At 50.5% G+C, this 19,422-nt stretch overlaps 1 protein-coding gene across 3 annotated transcripts in view; it reads left to right on the plus strand.

The window, feature by feature from the left end:
* LINGO1 (leucine rich repeat and Ig domain containing 1) overlaps positions 1-19,422 on the plus strand; it is a 168,034-nt gene that overhangs the window by 77,944 nt on the left and 70,668 nt on the right. For all 3 annotated transcript variants that reach the window (XM_054077687.1, XM_054077689.1, XM_054077690.1), the window contains one exon: positions 17,917-18,087. The gene's annotated coding sequence lies outside the window, so the exon portion shown is untranslated. The remainder of the gene's footprint in view (positions 1-17,916; positions 18,088-19,422) is intronic.

The raw sequence follows: 19,422 nt of genomic DNA on the forward strand, positions 1-19,422 counted from the left end.
TTTTGCACAGATGTCGATCACAAAGCCCGTGCCCACTGGCCACCGAGCCCCAGGTGGCCCTGGCACAGCCTACCCCAAAGCACAGGGTACCAGGAGCTGGGAACACTGGTTGCAGCGTGGAGTCCTGGTGGCATCACAGAATCATAGGATGAATGGATGCCTGCAGACAAGCTCACCCAGAGCCTCCTGGGCAGTGGAGCTTAGCGGAGGCCTCTGGCATCTGTTCTGATGTCAACAACCGCGACAATCCATCTAAGGTCGTGTTAGAGAGACCAGAACCAGCTGAGGAAGCATCTCCCTATCTCTGCCATTCCTGAGACAGAAAAGAAATGAGTTCCCACCAGCAACAGGAATAGAGATGTAAAATTCCTACAGCAGTAAAAGAAAAAAAAAAAGATATTGAAAAAACCCCTTTTGATTCCACTGGATAAGGGTTTTTTTTAAAATAATTTCAAAACATTTTGATAGTTGCTTTTCATTTCTCATTCTTTTTGCAAAACCATAAATTACCTTAGATTTATTAACCTAAAAATTGATTTTCTTTCATTTTGAATGTGTCAAAAATGGGACATTTTGACCTTCCAAGCCTTTTTCCCCCTGATATTTTTTTGTGAAATGGGTAATTTGTCACAATTGATCCTATTTTGGAAGGCTTTGAATTTCAACAAACTGGTATTTACTGATGAAAAAAACACTGAGTTGACAAATTCCCAAACCAGCTCTATTCAGGCGGTGCCTGTGATTTCAGGTTTCCCCAGAGCGGAATGGAGAAAGGTTTTGGTACGTGATTAGGAGTTTTTACAGTTACAGCTCTCTGCACCTGCCTAACTCAGATTCACAGCACAGACCTGGAGCTGAAGAGGGCGTTAATGTCCCCTCTCAGTCCCCTGGGTCACCACCACGCAGGCTGGCTCGGTGCAGGGCAGAGCGGGCAGCTCTGAAACCCGCTGTTCCCATTGCACCTCCTCGCTGAAACCACACACGCTGGCATCAGTGCCATCCGAGCTGTTACACTCACTGCAGCGTTAAACCTTGATAAATGCCTTTAATATTTAATTGGTCTTTAAAAAACATAAATAGGCAGGATATTAAATGCAACTCCTCAGGCAGAATAAGGCGAGTAACGTACGCTACACAGTGACTGGTGGCATCCTCATCAGGGAGTGCAGGGACAGGACGAGGGGGAATGGTTTTAAGCTGAAAGAAAGGAGATTTAGATGAGATCTTGGGAAGAAATGTTTTCCTGTGAGGGTGGGGAGGCCCTGGCCCAGGTTGCCCAGAGCAGTGGTGGCTGCCCCATCCCTGGAGGTGTTCAAGACCAGGTTGGATGGAGCTTGGAGCAACCTGATCCAGTGGGAGGTGTCCTGGCAGGTGGGGGTGGAACTGGCTTTAAGGTCCCTTCCAACCCAAACCATTCTGTGATTCTATGATTCTATGATCTTGTAAAATGCACTCAGTGTGGTTTGAAACAGAAGCCCTGGGAAATGTTTCCTTTTCTTCAGTACACTGACAGGAGTGGGGAGCTGGTGGTGCCAGGGAAAGCCTGTTGCCTTCCAAAATCTGCCCCACAGCCCAGCCTGTCTCCGCCAAGCGGGAGCTTTTAGGTCCCAGTCAGATGGGAATAAAGCCATGGAGCCTAATTAGGAGTTTGAGTCTCCGAAACATGTCGTCTGTGTGTGATAGTGGCAGCAGTTCCTTTGGCCTCAGTGTAGCAGTTCAGTCACATCGTCTCAGGATTTTGCAGGATTTGCCTGCAAATTTCCACCTTCAGCTGTGCCGAGTGGTCAAAGAACTCCAACTCCAGTGACACACGTCCTGACCTGAGCCCATCCCTTGGGAAGTCAGTTCCACTGTCCCACTGAGACAGGAGATCATGATCCAAAGCCTGGGCCTGGCTGTTGCTAAGAGCAAGCTGCTGAGGACTTTAAAACAGATGTATGGGCAGATAACCCTTGGAAAAGCTAAATCAAACAAGAAAAAAGCCCCTACTCAAACGTCTTTTGAAGTTCACAGGAGGTTTAACTGATGTGCTGAGGGAAAATTTAGGTTTATTAGGGAGCCTGGGGTTCAATTATTCCTCCCAGCCACCAGAGCCAGCAATCCTTGCAGAGGAGGAGGGAGTAACGCAAAGAGCATCCTCCCCTGCCATCACCAGCACACTCGTCTGACTCCTTCAGCATTGCCAGCACAAGTGGTGGGTGAACCTACACACATCTAGAGGTTGATTTTTCAATCAGATGAACACTTAAGCCTCCCAGAGTTCAGGTACTTGTCTCTCCGCTACCACTCCTGCCTCTTCAGCATGAACAAGTGGGCTGGAGATCCCGAAAGACCAAGCTTTGCTATGAAGTTGCTGGTGCCTGGGGCTCGCAGGTTGGGGATGGCACAAAAATAGCCACTCTTCAAGCTCGGCTCCCTGTTGTTCACCCACAGCAGTGTCTGAGCCACCGTCAGCTGCTTCTAAATATGGAGAATGCTGCTGGCCTTTGGCTGCAGTGTTGGGGAGCTGCCACAAAACACACGGGAATAATAATCTCGCTGCTGGGCGGCCCTGGAAGAGCAGAGAACAGAAGCAGCAGCAGCAATAATAAACAAGGAGCGATTTGGTGGGCAAAGGCTTAATCTGAGGGCGGGGTGACAGGTCTGCCAGGGCTTTTCCTGCGCAGGCTGAGTGCGGGACCTCGGACTTGCTTGAAGGATAAGAGGCAGGAGCAGTTTATACCACACCTGCATGCATTCAAATGTCCTTGTATTAGACTAGATATTAGGAAAAATATCTTCACCAAAGGGGTTGTCAAGCACTTGCAGATACAGAGATGGTTGAGTCACCATCCCTGGAAGAATGTAAGAGGGGTGTGGATGTGGTACTTCAGGACATTGTTTAGTGTTGAACTTGGCAGTGTTAGGTTAAGGGTTGGATTTGATAATCTTAAAGGTCTTTTCTAATCTAAACGATTCTATGATTCATGCACAGCAGGGAGATCCCTGTGCAGGCAAAGCCTTCTGCTCTCCCTCTCTCCAGATGGAACGGGTGGGGGTGATGTGCAAGTCTGGATCAGCCAGCTCTTGCAGCCGTGCCATGCTGTGCAGGCAGTCCCTGCCTGCCCTCTCCCTGCTGCCTGCCCTGGACCGAGCCAGCTACCCCCCTGCACCGACCAGCAGAGCGGTATTTCCCACCCAGTGCAGAAACACTCTCCTGTGGGACCCATTACACGCACACTGGTCCTTCTCATGAAGCTCCTCAAAACCCACCCAAAGCAACATGGAAGATGCCAGCATCGTCCTACAGGAGCTGACAGCATCTGAATCTCTGCCTCTTCCTTTCTCTCTTTTCTTCCCTCCTTCCTCCACTTTTGTTCTCCATCCTCTGCAGAACCAAAATATTTTGGAGACTCTGCACTCTGTTCTAGCCTATTATTCACAGAACCTCCTATCTCCCTGCTTCAGGATGCTGCCTGGATCCGACCAATTACCAGCTCCCTTGATGTATAACACCATAAAACCCTTAACCTCATTATAGAAAATTTCTTTTGAATGGCCTTTAAAAACCATCTCATTACACAGGAAGAACTGTAATTACCTTTAACAAGACAGAGATATTGTGTGAGCGAGTGCGTTTTGGCTGTCAAAACAGCAGCGGTGGGAGTTCATCTCCAGCCAGTTTCACCACAAGGGCAAACACTTTGTAATTCCCTCCCCTGCCCCGCTGCTCTTCATCCCAGGTCTCCTCCTGCCTCTCATTCCTCCCTTCTCCATGCCTTTGCCAAGGAAATACAACAACTCTTTCAGCCCTGGTTTCCATGATAAAGCCTGTCTTCTTCAGGTCTCATCTCTTGAATGCTCCTGGTCTCTGCAGTCTGAGCAAAACTCTTGCAAAACCCATCCCTGCTCCGAGATAGCGCATGGTCGATGGTGCCCAAGGGCTGCTGGCGTCCATGGGCGGAGGGCTGGCCAAGTGGAGTCAAGAAGGTGGTGACTGTGTGGCTCCTGGCAATTCCTGCCCTTGTCCTGTGGTGCCAGGGCTGCAGGGATGATACAACCTTTCTCAAGCAAGATCACCTGTATTTAACAGGGAGGGCCAAATGCTGTTTTGCCTTCACTGCTTTCCAGGGAAGAATAAAAATGCTTTTTGTAGTTTGGCCATCCTGTCTCTGCACCTTCCAGCTTTGGCCTCCATTGACCTGAAGGGCAGGGATCTGTTCCTGCAGCCCGGTGGGATTCAGCATTTTTGCCAGCATGCGGATGGGGACCAGAGGGGTTAAGTTGTTTTCCTTTCTGCATGTACGTGACTCAAAAGAAGATATTTTTTCCAAACAAAAAATTTTCCCATCCCATCTGTCACTAATGTCAATGCTCTCCTTTGCCCAGATCTAGTGTTTTTTTTTTTAAACCCTAAAAATCTAACATTATTTTTGAAAAAATCCAAGTACATGTTGCCAGAGCTGTGATATTTTCCATTTCTCAGAATGGAGCTGGTGCAGTTTTTAACTCTTGGTGTTCATCCCAAGAGGCTTTACCTCCCTCTCTCCTATCGGGTGGCTCTGCCCCTTCCTCCCTGCTCTCTCCCAGGGTGTTGCTGGCTGTTGCTTCTTTATTTCTGTCCTTTACTCTTTCTGTTCCTTCCTATTTCTCCCTGTGGGTTGGGGTTTCTGGAGTGTTTTCATATTGACAAAGGAGAGCTCAAGTGCACTTCAGCTGTGCCCGATGTGTCTGCCTCTGGCAGCCCTAGCAATGGTCATAGTGGCATTACCTGTTGAGAAAGAGCATTTACCACATATTTTCCCTGTTTTTTTGCTGCTGGTTATACTGGGAAATGGTGCCAAAACCAGTACAGGGACTGAGGCAGCTACCCCCACGCCTCGGGCCTGGCCGGAGGTGGCACAGCTCATCCCATGGCCCCTGATGGGCCCTGCAGAGCCCCTCAATGGGAAAGGTGCTGCCAAAATAGGTTATCTATCTATCTTTGAGGTTATACCTCAAAGGTGCTGCCAAAATAGGGTTATCTTCTGCCATACGGAGAAGGAGAGGGTGGGCGTGCAGAGCCCAGCTGCCCTGAGGCAAGCTAATTGCTTAAGGGCCCTAATTGCCCTCAGCTGCCCCACCTTGCCCTCTCCAACCACTGCTCTGAGAATCGTATTTAAGCCCAGGGCTGGGACCTTCCTTTTTTTCCCCCCCTGAGCTTCAGTGTGGGTAGGGGTGCGTCTTCAGTCCCCTCTCCTTGTGCTCCAGCCTCCATCTCTGCCTGCTGTGTTTGGAGTCATGGGTCCGTGCCGTGTTGGAGACCTGAGAGAGCAGCCCCCCTCGGGCTTCGGGGGACGCGTTTCTGAAACCACCTGGTGAGTTTTGACCCCAGAGTAGAGGGCTGATAGCTGAGCTCTGGGAAGGCACCGGCTCCCTGTTAGCAGCTCTCTGGCTGAGGTTCTCAGTTTGGAACTGGGCTTTCTGGATGTGCTCTGCTTGTGATTCTGGCGGTGTTGAGGACCTGCATGGAGAACCAGGCTGGGATTATGTGCATTATCTGCATATGATCCTGCTTGAGCTCCTCAGCCTCACTAGCTGACATTGCTTTCCTGGGGCTGGAGCTTGCGTCTGGAAGGAAAGCTATCTCTAGGGGCTAGCCTTTCTCCCTTCTCGATAAGGAGTGGGTATAGTGCTCTATTTCGTCTAAGACTGTGATTGATCAGAAGGCTGTGAGTGAGGGGGGCTGTGCTGTTTGTGTGCTGTCCCTGTCTGGCAGCAGCCATGCCTGCCTGCCTTGCAACTTCTCTTTGTCTCCCCTGAATGCCTCAGGGGAGGCTTGGACTCCAGACAGTCTCCTGTTAGATCTATTAAAGATGGGTGGTAATCCCCTTGGGTACTTGCCTTCCCTCCTCTGCTGTGCTAGAGGCTCTGGGAGATGTTTGCACTGGGAGGTGTTCTTGGTTCTCTCTGTGCTGGCAGCAACAGAATAGGAGCCTTGGAGCTTTGTCACATGAGTTGTGACCATTTCTGCAGCATCCTCGCCCGGTGGTGTTAGGAGCACAGACCTGGCTTGTGGGGTTGTACCAAGCTCCTTTCATGGGCAGGTCCTCCTGCAGCAACAGTAGGTCAGGTTGGGAGCAGGCACGCCTGTAGCGTGGGTCCCTGCCACCCTGGGGACCCTGCAGTGGGAGCTCAGCCTCAGGAGTGTCCTTGTAAAACAGGTCCTTCTCCACAGCTTGTGTTGGCCGAGAAGTGTTCCTGTCCCACTATAACTACTCCGTTGAGAGCAGCTTTGCTCAACCTCAATGTCTGTGACCTTTTCAGTGTTGTGCAGAGGCATTGGCTGCCAGAGCTGCCTTCGGCTCTGCTCGCTGTCTAATGAGCCTGTGGGGATCGAGGGGAAATGGGCAGCCAATAAAAATACAGAATATTGAAAAGGTTAGAGCCGTTTGGTGTGCCACAATAACTCACAACTTCTCAGGCATTGCATCCCTCGCTGCCAGCCCCTGGTGCAGGGACTGGGGGGCTTGGAGCTTGGCTCTACCCAATTTGTGTGGCCCTTTCCCAGAGCCATGGGGTAAGGACTCGCAGCTCTGCTCTCCAGGCAGTGGTGAGCTTTGCAGGCATGCCACTACCTCAGTCTTAGCACATTTGTTGCACATTTGCAAGCTGTGTTGGAGAAATCCTCCTTCAGAAGGAGCCATCTGAAAAATGGGCTTTTCCTTTGTGGAAGGAGAGATGTGTCTGTGGTTGAGGTGTTCGCTATTCCGCTAGCAGGTCCCTGCCATGATCCCAACAGCAGGGAACTGGACAGATAGGTATGTGGTTGAGGTTGTTTCAGTATCATGCTCTGGATCTGTGGCCTGGGTGTCACAGCAGTGGCAAGCAGGGACCAAAGACCTGGAGAGCATTTGCTCCTGCCCTTGGCCCTGCTGGCTGCAAGGGGCTCCAGCTCATCATCCCCGATTCCTGGCAGCTGAGGGTGCGTTTGGAGTCAGCTATGCACCTGGCTTCTCTGCCTCTGACCCCTTCTAGTTCTCCACCTCTGTCCCACCCATCTGTCAGCTCATCCTCTGCCACAGGGCCGCCGGCTGGTGGGGATCTTGCCTCTCCAGCCAAGGTGCATTCCATGGCCCTTTGTAGTGACAGAGGAAGGCCCAGTGATCTCTCCATATGCCTGGTTATGGAAACATGCTGTAGGCCTGCCAGGTGCTGGGAGCAGAGGGGGAAAAAAAGGTCTTTTAAAAACGACTTCTTTCATCCCACCAAACCATCATGACAATTCACTGCTGAAGGCTCCATATCATCCCTGTGCCACAACGACAGCTACTGGAAAATATCAAACGGCTCTTCGTGCAGCTCCCTTTCCTGTGGGCAAAAGAGGCATTTGGAACTGACAACTCATTATGCTGAGGAGTGCAAATTTTGAAGTGCTGGAAGTGCAAACAAAGGAGCAGGGGGAAATTGCAGGTCAGTGCCAGGCAGGCAGCAGCCAGGGTGATGGACTGACACAGCAGTGTATCTCAGCCTGGATGCTGATTTCTCTGCAGACTCTATGCCCGGTGGTTGGGGCTTGTCCAATTTTCTGGCAGAGGAGATTTTTTTTATGCTGCTTCCTTTGGTTAAATGCAATGGTTGGATTACCCCAGCAGCTCCCACCAAAGCACTGGCCGTAGGTTCTGTGGATGCTGGTCCAGCCTGGTGATTTTTACAGCCCTTGCCTTTGCTATTCCAAGTTTTCATGTGGTGTCCTGGGGAAAGTCTAGTGTGACACGTAGCTCAGTAAATATGTAATGTGTTGTTTTGGGGCTTTATGGCTTTTATGCAGCGCTAATGTTATGCTATTCAGAGAGCTCTGGCATGCCTATTAGCAGCTGAAGTGGAGCAAAGGAAGAATGTTCTTCCTCTCCAAGCCCATCATCTTCCCCTCTTGATGCTCTCAGCCATGATATAGTGGTCTAAAGGAGACAACTTGTCTCTGTTAGCACTCCGTGAAAAGCAGTCAATGGGATCGTTAGAAGTGACTATGGATTGGCCGCCTTCTTAAAAGGGATCTAAACGTTTTGGCTGAGGTCCCATTTGAAGAACTTTCAACTTTTGCAGAAACCTTCTGCTAGACAGCTTGTTTCTGTAGTTCCTACTGGAATCTTGGGTTTTGGGGGCGACCTCCATAAGGAACTGCAGGTGCTTGTAAAGGCTCCAGCCAGTCTAGGAGGTGCCATCAGCACACTGCTCTGGCCATGGGTCACAGCCTCTCAGGAGCTCTCAGTGGTCTGCCAGCCCTTAGATAGGTGCTGAATGGGGTTGGAAACACTTTCCTCCCCGAGTTTTCCTAGATTCAGAGTAGGACTTGTGTTCCTAGGTGCATCCAAATTGCCTTTTTCCCGGCTGTTCCTGGGCAGAGAAGTTACTCTGAGAGCAAAGTGTTTTCTGTGGCAAGTCCCCTGTCTCCCACCACTGTACTGAGGTGCTTATGGGTGCTCCCAGCAGGTTGTTAAGGCACTGTTATTCTGGATTGGCTCTTCAGCACCTTGCCAGCTTGGGGCCCTAGCTGTTAATTGCAATACCTAATTTTAGTATAATGGCACTCATTCAGTCTCTGGTTCCCAGAATGTGTAAGTGACATAGATTAATATTACACAAAAAAGTCAAGCTTCTGGTGCGAGATCAATAGATCATAACTTGGTGACATTTGAAAATACATCTTATTAGCAGTTCATATTTTGGCACTTTCCATGTATTCCCAGGAAGCCTGCTCCCTGCTGTCCCAGACAGTTGCTGTATGTAGTTGCTGACAGCATCAGAAGTCCTGGGAAGCAACATTGCCTGTGCTGGATGCCACTTTGTGGCTTTTATTTGGTGGAAAATAAATACTCTGATGGAGAGAGGTGAAAGTGCTGTTGGTCACCGTGGCACAGTGACCAGGAGCCATTAGCATCTTGCAGCTGTAATGACTAGGGCTTTTTTTCTGAGCTGGCTCAGGGCATCTGAACCCTCACCTTGCTGTTGACATTGTGTGGTGCTGCTCTGAGCAGCCTTAACAGAAGAGTGAGCCTGGGAGAGCAAAGGAAGCCCCTGGTGGTTGCCTGGACCTAGATGTGGATAGTGGTTCATCAGAAGGACAACACAGAGCATGTGTATGTGACCTGGGCTGTGCTGCTGGGTAGATGAGCTGAGGCTTTGCTTTTGGAGCACAAACGATTATTAATGAGGAAAGGTAATGCAAAGGGCCCATCCCTCTCTCACAGTGACCCTTCTCAGCCCCAGCATGTGAGGATCTATCACAGAGACCCTTGTTTAACAACTTTAAGTAAATTCCTTGAGGACCGGGCTCAAGGTAAAGGCTGGGTCTGTTTTTGACTCTGGTGCGGGGTCTCCTGTAATGCCTGTGCTTATTGCTTCGTATTCCCACTTGTGGCCGATGGTGCTGGGTTGATTTGTCTGTGTGACTCAGGCTCATTGGCAATGAGTTCAGAGCTGAGCTTTGCAGCCAGCTCTAATCATCCCTTCAGAGCACGCACACGCATGCGCACACACATCTTCCTTCACATGTCTTGCTCTGCTTTCTTTTCCTTGGGAGGAAGCTAATCTCTTCCACAGTCCTCACCCATCAGAGCAGATTAGAGTAGCTCTCTGCTCCTCCTGTGCTGTGGAGGAATTGCCAGGATCAGAGGCTTGGATCATAGCTGCAGGGGATGATCCCTCTTTCGGTAAGCCTGGATGAGAAAGGTGGCGTGCAGTTATTCTGCATCAGTGGACTATGCTAAAGAAGATGCACTCTCCTCTGGTCCCTAGAGTCAGTGAGAGCTGTACTGAGTCTTGATCAAATGGAAGATGCTTGTGTGCACTTCTGTAAGCAATGAAGTGACTCAGGTTGCCCACTCAGTCTTTTCTTTCCACAGACTGTTCCCAAAGTCCCTCTGGATGTGTCTGAAGCAGCCTAAATAGACCTGTGTGTGCTGTGCTCTGAGGTGGAGGCTGTACTGAGCTGCTCAGAAGAAAAAAAAAATAGGCCATTGCTTTTCTCACGCAGGCAGGCATTTAAAGAGCCTGTGCGGGAGGAGTGTGGGCATGTGGCTAAATCAGAAGTGAGGAACTGTCCCCTCCATTGGCACCTCACCTGCCTTGCATGAAATGGGGATGCTGGGAAGCCGGCCTGGCTGGCTGGCTTTTTTTGGTAGCTTGCTTGGTGACACTGGCTTTGTGCCGTACTCCCATCCAGCAGAAATCACTAGGGAGAAGCATCTTGCTTTCTGCTTTGCCTTTCTGCTTAGGATTTCCAAAATGGCTCAGTTTTGCCTCTGCTCCCAGAAAAGCCAACGGCAAAACTTGCCTGAAGTGGGATTAGGTAATCAACCTCAAGGGAATCCCTGCCTTGCTCCCCTGATCATTTCTCTGGCCAGATGCTCAGGCAAAGCATCTGTATTTGTCTTCCAACCTGAGACTCTGTCTCTTCACTAATTAAATGAGGAATAGACTCTCTTTATATTTGTCAGCTGATTTCGAATTAAAAAGGGACCTATAGGACCAAGAAGAACCTTATCCTCCCTTTGGGGATCACCTTCCTTTTTATTTAAGTTTTTTTTGTGGACTGATAATTCCATCTGAAGGTCTCCTGCGATACTGCGGTAACCCTTGGATGCTATTCAAGTGCATCCTGGCCCCTGGCGTGTGCTCATTGCCTCCTAATTGCTCTAAATAAGTTGGGAATGATGAAATTAAAGTTCCATTGATATCAGGCAGCCCTGGCACACTGCAGTTCCAGGCACGTTGAGGGAAGTGGACAGATGGGGAAATGTTAGGATAATAGGTATTAAATACAGATTTTGCCCTGTTTGGGATCCCCGTCTAAGCACAGTTCAACTTCTCAATGCAGCAATTTTGGCAGTTTCCACACTGCTGCCCCAGCTGAGCATTTGTCAGTGGGTTGGTTATGTACAGGACATAAAACTGAATGACCTCCTTTGGCTCCCTGGAGATTCCTGGATACTGTGCTCTCCAGGGCAGGGATGTGAAGAATAACCCAAGACCACACAATGTCCTCTATCTGTAAATCCTCAGTCGCCAGACCTTGGGGCAGCGTGGTCAAACTGAAGCAAGCGGGTACGGGCTGTTTGGGCTGTGCTTGTTCATCAAACAGGCAGGGCTTGTCCTGGTGTTCACTCCCTTAATCTGTAATGGACTGAGTTTTGAGTTCTGACATTGAACCCGGGTGTCCTGCCCTGGTGCACTGGAAAGCTGGCTTGGGAATGGCATCTGTTGCTCCTCTTGACTGGGAAAGCAGCCCTCGTTTCAGCATGGGGCAGCGCCGGCAGGGGTGATGGGGAGGTAGGGAGGATGTGGGAGCTGGTGGAGCTGGTTGGTGCTATTCAGTAGCTGCTTTCATGCTCTTCTCACCTGGAAATGCTGCTGCCTTTATTTTCCTTTACTCTGAAAGAAAAGAAACTTGATTTTTAGTGTAGGTAGTCAAAGGGGTAGAATGATACCTTGTTCTCAGCTGGCAGCATTGCCACGCTCCGTGGGAGAGGAGGGTCTCAATAGGACCTGAATCCAAACCCTATGCAAAGGCAGTTTTGTGACAGTCAGTTCCCAGCTACGATAGACTCATCACGTAACCCATGGGGTGAAATTCATCCAGATCATGGGTGCACAGACCAGCAATTCAACACATGCCCCCATGACTGAATATCCCAACCCTGATCCTACAGTGAGAGCTTTCCAGGTGTGGTAACTCAAGAGGAGCTTCTTGGCCAAAAAAACACCCCATTTTTGGAGGCTACAGGGGGTGGTTGGTTCCAGGGCTGCAGGTGAGGATGAGGTTCACCAGTCTGCAAGCACTTGTGTGCTTTTGTAGCCTTACAGGTGTGCCCAGTTTTGTGATTGTGCAGTTAATAGTTTTCTGAAGATGGATGGCAGGTACAGCACAGCAGTTTTCTTTCCAAAGAAATGCCAATCAATTTAATCACTTGCCTAAGATTTGGGTCAAGTCCAGCCACCTGGCTTTGGATAATAACTCTTCCAAGGCTTCTTGAGCTAGTCTTGTGAAGCATTGGTGTTATCAGGTCGCTTGAAATGGATGGGAGATGCACTGACATGGAAGCCAGCTGGCCTGTAGGATGCCTGGCTGGTTGTAAAGTGATGGAAAGTTACATTTGCTCAGTCTGAGCCAATTCTATTCTTGTAACTGGCCTTGGCTGTGCTTTTTGCTTCCCCATGGCTCATCGGATGCTCACCCTATGACATGCTCACCTGGGGGCATATTGCACAGGCTTTGGGTTGAGACAGCAGGATCCCTTGCTCTGGGCAGCCCTCCAGGCTCGAGGCTGATCTTTCAGAGGAGTTCAAGACCTCTTGCGCCTTTAAAGGCCAAAGGAAACAGTTCATGATCCACTGGTCTGACCTGCTCCACAAAAGGAGCCAGAAATGGTCCCCTGCTGATTCTTTCGTCAAGTGCAGTAACTCTGGGCACTCTAAAGCACGTGGTTCCCAGAAAACAAGGGAGCTGCAGGATCTTGGCTCTGCTGACAGACAGGAGAGGCCTCTGAGGCTGCAGAGAAGCAGCCATCTGTTCCTGGCTGGGGCATTTAGAGCAATCCTTCAGGTAAGGGTGCTCCTGGAGTGCCTGGGCTAGCCGGTGCTCCTGGCACCCTGCTCTGTTGAGGGCCGCATGGGGTGAGGCTGTCTGTTCGCAGGAGGGATGATGGACACTGCCCTGGGCTGGTCCCAGGGACTGACTGTTCAGATCCCTAACACATGGTACCTCCAAGCAGGCACCTCACTGCAGGAGGTGGTTACAGTGGCTGTGAATTCCTCCAGGCAGGAAGTGCCTTGGGTTTGGAGGGGGTTGGATGTCAATTCATTGAGTTAACTTTCTCAAAAGGCTCTCCAAGCTGCAGGGATGTGAACATGATACCATTTGTGCTTTGCCGTGAGTGGCTCAGTCTCCCTGTGCTGTGGTGCTGTTCAGGGGTGCACTCCCACCCATTCCTGCTGTTCCCTCTGCTTGGGTAGAAGTGCCCCCTATAGTCACAGCCCCTGTGCAGTTGTGCTCGTGGCCCAGCACACAATTATTGACAAAAGGCAGTGCGTGTGCTGGTCGGTGCTGTGACCTTGGTATCCCCTCTCAGCACACCCTCCTGCCTTAGTGTTGGCTGGAGCTGAGTTAATCCCTTTCTCCTCATGTGTGTGTGTCTGCTCGTCTCTGCTCTTGCCTTGTCTTCCATCTCTTCCCTTTCCTCTTGGCTGCCTCTAGGAGGTGACTTCCTCCGGTCTTGATGCTTTGTGCTGGAATACGTCTATGCCATCTCCCACCAAGAACCATCCCATTCTCTGCATGGCTGAGCACAACTTGGTACACCCCTGGACCTGCAAGGAAAAGGTCCTGGTGCCACTCATCAGCAAATGAGCTGGGCACTGGAGAAGAGGGGAAACACAGGGCATGGTTGGCTCATTCATGCAAGGTTTTTGCTAGTGCCAAAGTTGGCTGTTCCTGCGCAGTGAGGTGGAAAGGAAAGGAACAGTGTTGGGTGGAAAGCCCTGGTGAGCTGGGCATGTGGGCATGGGAGGAGGAAGGGAGCAGTACTGGCTGCTCCCAGGAGGAGCTATGGGAGCCGTCAGCCTGTACAACCCTCCTCTTTGGCAGCTGCAACCAGCTTGGCTGTCATGGGCAGTGAAAAATTCTGAGCAGGCACCAGGGCTTGTTTTGCCACCAGGGACTGCTTGATGCTCTAGGCAACTGCCTTGCTGGTCTGTGTGTTGTGGAGCCTGGGTAAGACTTGGTCTGGGGAATCATAGAATGGTTTGGGTTGGAAGGGACCTTAAAAATAATCTAATTCCAATCCTTCTGCCATGGGCAGGGACACCTCCCACTGGATCAGGTTGCTCAAGGCCCCATCCAACCTGGCCTTGAACACCTCCAGAGAGACGGCATCCACAACTTCCCTGGGCAGCCTGGGCCAGTGCTCTGCCATCCTCATCGTGGTGAAGGTTCATTTCTGAGTAACAGATCCTTTGGATTTGCTCCAGATGAGTGGTGGTGTAGTTGTGGAGTTTGTCACACTAGGAATCGAAGGGCACCAAACATCAGTGTCCTGAGGGCTTTGCATCCCCTCCAAACCAGGCAGGTCTCAGATGCTGTCTGGCACCAAGCAGAGCAGGTTGTTGCTTGTCCTCATTTGCCCCAGATGCCCAGAGATGTCCTGGCATTGCCCTGCAGCGCAGTAAGTGGAAGGAATGACTTGTTTTCCTGTCTTGTTCCCTCCTGGCTGAGATTTCATGGAGCCTTTCACCCAGAGGTGAAGTTACTCACTGTGGCCACCTTTAGCAGCTGCTTCTCTGCATTGTGGGTTGTAAATGTCCCCTTAATTTAGTGCCTGCAGTGCACTAAAGCAGCAACCTCAGCACAGCCTCTGCATAATAACCAAAGAGGCTCTGGATCCTTTGCTCTGATACAAGGCTGCTCTCCTTGACTGCTGTAGCCACAGGGACTGATGCCTCCCTTGCCCCAGCTGCCTCTGCCCCATCCCTGCTGCGTGCCATGCCTGTTCCTGCAAGTGACATGAGGCAGTGTCTCTGTCACCTCTGTGTTCGGGATAGGGGCAGAAGCAGACCAGGAAAGGCACCAGGATCGTGCCCACTGGGCAGAGATGAAACAGGGCTACCTGCATGTGGCTCTGGGGTCCTCCCGTCTGAGCAGGTCACTAAAGCTTCCTTGCTTCCAACAGTTTGCCCCAACACTGAGCCTCCCCATGACTTGTTTTTGAAAGTCTGTTAAATAGAGATATTTAGCCTAATCCAGCCAGGCAGGTCAGTCAAAGCAGTAATGCACTTGCTTCCCAAAGGCTTCATTTCTTTTAGCTAAACTTACTTGTGAAAGGTGTTTCTTCTCCTTCACAGAAGAGAATAACAACTCTGACCTTGAGGAGAGAAATGATGAGGGTTCAGAGTTTTTCCTTCCTCTTTTTTTTTTGGTTGCTATTTTTCTTGCAAAATATTCAAGTTGAGAGGGGATTTTTTTTGCTTAAACAATTTATGCCCAGTGGATAGATTTATTCCATTCAGCTGCCAGCCACAAGAAAGCCCCATTATTCCCTGTGGCATGGCTTTTTTTCCCCCTCAATGATCATAAATACTCTTTGCTAAATCTGAGTTTCTACTTTATGTGAGCATCAGGGACCAGATACTTCTGCCCCGTTTCTGGTGCTGTATGTTCTGCCTTGTAGCCGTCTTGCCTCCTTTGCTAGCCTGGCCCCAGGTACCCTGAGTGGTGCTCCGGACCCACTCCTAAATCTCATTCTGTCTCCCCATGCCTGATTCCAGTCTGCTCCTGCATTATTTCTGTCTGTCAGGGATAAAGGCTGTGTTAAAATTGCTTTTTTTGAATGTCCTGGCATCGTGAGGTGCTTTGTAGGCAGCACTTCCAAATCCCACCTGGCTGCTACCTCCCACGCCTCTGCTCCCAGCCAACACCCCACTGGCCTGGCTTTTAGCAGGAACTGGGTAGGAAATGGATTTCCAGGCTGGGTGGTTTAGCATCGTTCCTTCAAGGAAGAAAGGGGAGATGTGTAGGTTCAGTTTGGTTCCAAATGATTTATTTGACTGAATATGGCAGAAATGCAAAGTGAGTGTTTGGGCTTGACAGCAGAGTTTGAATTGAGGGTAGAAAAAAAAAATGAGGTGATCTTAAAATGAAAAGTGGACTCAGAGGGAGGAAAAAGGGGAAATGTTTTCTTTTAAACACAGCAAACCTGGCTGGTTTTAATGCTGATTGATCGCTTAATATTCTTTTCTGATATACTGTTCCACATGACAAAGCACGTTTGCAGGTGCTGGGATGGATGCAGCTGCATACCTCACAGGTGGGTTTGGTTGCGGTGACTCCAGAGCTGGCATGACATCACCTGCCTGCCTCGGTTTCCCTTTGCTCATGAGCTGCACCCCATGCAGCTCACCCCTGAGGCTTGTGGAGCCCCAGCTGTCTTCATCCTTACGGGGGTGGGCTAATGTAGGAGAATCCATGTCCTGCTGCAGCTCCTGTTCTCAAGCAATTTGAGGTCTGGTCTGAGATCTCCAAACTCATTGCAGTAGTGAGCCTGAGGTAGCATCCCTTCCCTGACTGGCAGCTTGCTGGCTCTGTAGTACTTATGATTTCCTTAGAGCTCAGATTTTCAGCCTCCTCACCTCTAGCACAATGTTTTGGGAACAGATGGGCTTAATTTCCGATTGCCACCCCCTGAACTTGGAGGAGATTCGAGTTTGGAGCAAGTCTGCCTCTTATTCCATGTGACTCCATCCAGGCAGCCAGGTCTGCCCTGCCCCTGCAGACACGTAGCCTCCTACTGAGGACCTGGCAAACACCCCTTTGTGCCAAGGAGGGCTCTCTGAAGTAAGATTTTCTCTCTTAGCAGATAAATCTGTCTCTGTGCTACTGTAGCAGTAGCAACGGCTGAGCATCATCTTATGGCTGGATACTGGCGAGATGCTTAGTCTAAGCCCCATCTAATCCTCTTTCATCTAGCAATCGGGGTAGTGATCTTGCAAAAACAGGTTTTCTGACACCAGCCTTGGCATTTTGTGGTGCGTGCTCGTGCTGGAAGGGTAATGCTCCTGCGCTATCTCAGTGCTGCTGCCCCTGAACTCAGCTGGAGGCAAAAGGGAAAAGAAATCGAACTTAAGTTTCTAACCTGAACTCTGCACCTGGCTTGTGGATTTGGGGTTTAGGAGTCAGCGCCTGTTTTCATAGGGTTTTGTAGCATATATTTTCCTTGCCTACCTTCTTGAAGAACACAAACAGGCTTCTTATAACCATGCCTTTGGATTGGACTAAAAGTTTGGGGTTTTTCTGAGAGTGCCCTCCTATCTGGCCTGTTTTGCTGCTTTCTGCTGCACCCTGGAAATCCTTCAGCTCTTTGGGGAGCAATAGGAAATTTAAAACAAGTTAAAAATATTTCCATTTCCATCCTGTGTGTTGAGGCTCTGAAATCAAGGCAGAATGGGGGACAGCTGGACTGTGAAATTTGCAATCAAAATTGGGTTCCCACGTACTGACAGTGGCAGGCTCATTGCTCTTCATCACCATGACACTCAGACACTCAGCTGAGGGACAGGCCTCGGAGTGTAGGGATGGAGTTGCTTGGCTGTGGTCCTAGCACGTGGCAGTGGCTGGGACCAGCACCCAGGACCAGCCTCCCATGGCCTCAGGGCGTGGGAGAGGGGTCATGGGGGTTTGCTGTTGGTAAGGTCTGTTCAGCCCTGAGCTAGTTCCCAGCTGGGTTAGAATGCATCACTGGGATCTGATTTTGGCCAGGTCTGGGGTGAACATCATCCCTCCTTGAGGAAGAGCAGGAAGGTGGGCAAAGCCTTCCTCAATGTCCGTCTGCTGGAACTGCTGTGGTGTGGGCTGGTGGCAATGATCGGTGGCCATGGGTGGGAGGGAGCAACCTCTCCTAGATGTGCTTTCCAGTGGGGCATATCTCTGAGCCTGGGTTTGCCTTTGGTGTGATAATTCAGATGTCCTCCTGCTTGCCTTTTGTGTGGCCACTGGCATGGGAAGCCCTGTGCTAGTGAGCAGAGGGGCTGGCGCACCTTGAGAGCAAGGCAAGAGGAGATAAAGCTGTTGCGTGGGGAAGTAGAGTCAGGGAACAGACCTGACACCAGCCAACCTGCACTCCAGGGCTGCATGCCACCACCACCTTGCCCTAGGTGAAGCCCTGGCAGAGGCTGCCCAGGGAAGTGGTGGGGTCACCATCCCTGCATGGATTCAAAAAACATGTAGATGTGGCACTTTGGGACGTGGTTTAGGAGGCATGGTGGTTTTGGGCTTTGGTTGGACCTAATGGAAAACTTTTCTAACCTTTATGATTCTAATCCCTTGACCGTGCTTGGTCTCAACCCACAAAACTGGGTGTTTCTCCCTTCAGCACCTTCTCACACTCTTCCCATCTTCCTGTCTTGCAGGGCTGTGTGTCCAGGGCTGAGTGAGGTGCCCCGCTGCTCTGCGTTGGGTCCCATGAGACAGGCAGGACCCCCTTGTCCTTCCCACCCGGGGCTGCAGCACCCCCCTCTCCCTCTGCTGCACAGGAAGCCCCTCCAGCACCTGAAACGAAGCTGCAGAGGTCTGCTGCCACGGTGAGTCCCAGAGCTGATGCTTTCCTTTCTTGTGCTTGTTCTCTGGACATGCTACAGAGCTCACTGTCCCGTTTTCTCCACGTGCATCTCCCCTCTGTAGCGGGATGTGCTGCAAAAAAGGCTTTGAGTTGAACAGCTTATGCACGGAATAATTCAGGTTTCAGTCAACAGCAGCAGCTCACGATTTCAGGTTGTATTTAGCAAGTAGTTTTGGCTGGGGAAAAAAAGTGAAACACTGAAAAGTTTCATTTTGACATTTTCAAAATGAAACCTTTCAGCCATCTGTTTTGAGATGACATTTCAGTTTGATTTTTTTTCTAGTTTTTTTTTTTCAGTGTGGGGGGAGAGAAGCCACCTACAAACAAAACGAAAGCTTCACTTCAGACTAAACAAAATGTTTCATTCAGCCCCGGATCATTACTGGGGGTTTAAAAATTGGCAAAGAAAAAAAATACTTTAGTCAACCTGAATTACTTTTTCTCAATTTGGCTACTAAACAAAAAAACAAGTGCTCGCCCTCCACCCTGTTTTCCCAGCCCAAATCCTCAGGATCTGTTGCTGCCAGAGTTGGAAGCTGCAAGAGCGTGTGTTCCACCAGCACTGCTGGGCTGGTGGGCAGCGCGAGGGAGTTTGGGCAGAGCCAGCAGGCAGGAGGAGGGAGCGGGGAGGTGGTGGTTGCAAAACCTGCAGGGTTATTGGCTTTGTGCGTGCGAGGGAGTCAGAGCCGCGAGGCACGTACTACGCATCATTGGGTTTTTTGAGTGAGAGCTTGGGAAGAGCCTATGGTGGCGGAACATGTTGTACCAATGACTTCGGGGATGGCAGGAGAGGCTCTGTAGGGAGCTAATTTTAGCTACGGCAGAAAGTGTGTGCCTGCAAGGAGAGTGTGCTGTGCTGAGCCCACCTGGGAGCTGGCATCCTCCTGGGAATGGGATGGAGCCTCAAGGCTGTGGTGGTGGCCACTGGCACGTGTGCCTAGAGCTGTACTGGCTGCTGCTGAGGATTGCAGGTTCAGGGCAAGTCTCACCCAGCCCTCTTTGCACCCCGCAGCATCTGTTCCTGTTATCACAGTGCCTTCCCTGTCCCTGTTTGAGAAAGTCCGTCTTAGGGAGGGATGCATGTGAGGCTGGAGGGACATGCTTTGCCTGAAAGGTATTTGCAGCTGGGTTTGTCCTGCACAGAAGGAACCCTTCTGGGAAGGAGACTAGCCTGGGCACGGAGGAGAGAGCAGGAAGGACTGGGGAAGCAATGGAGAGGGAAGGGTGGCTGGTTTTTGTGGCCAGAGTGTGGAGGGACAAGTTCAAACATGTCAGTTGGGTTTGGGGTTAGAAGATG

Source organism: Cuculus canorus, chromosome 12, assembly GCF_017976375.1.
Source record: "Cuculus canorus isolate bCucCan1 chromosome 12, bCucCan1.pri, whole genome shotgun sequence".
Taxonomy (NCBI): domain Eukaryota; kingdom Metazoa; phylum Chordata; class Aves; order Cuculiformes; family Cuculidae; genus Cuculus; species Cuculus canorus.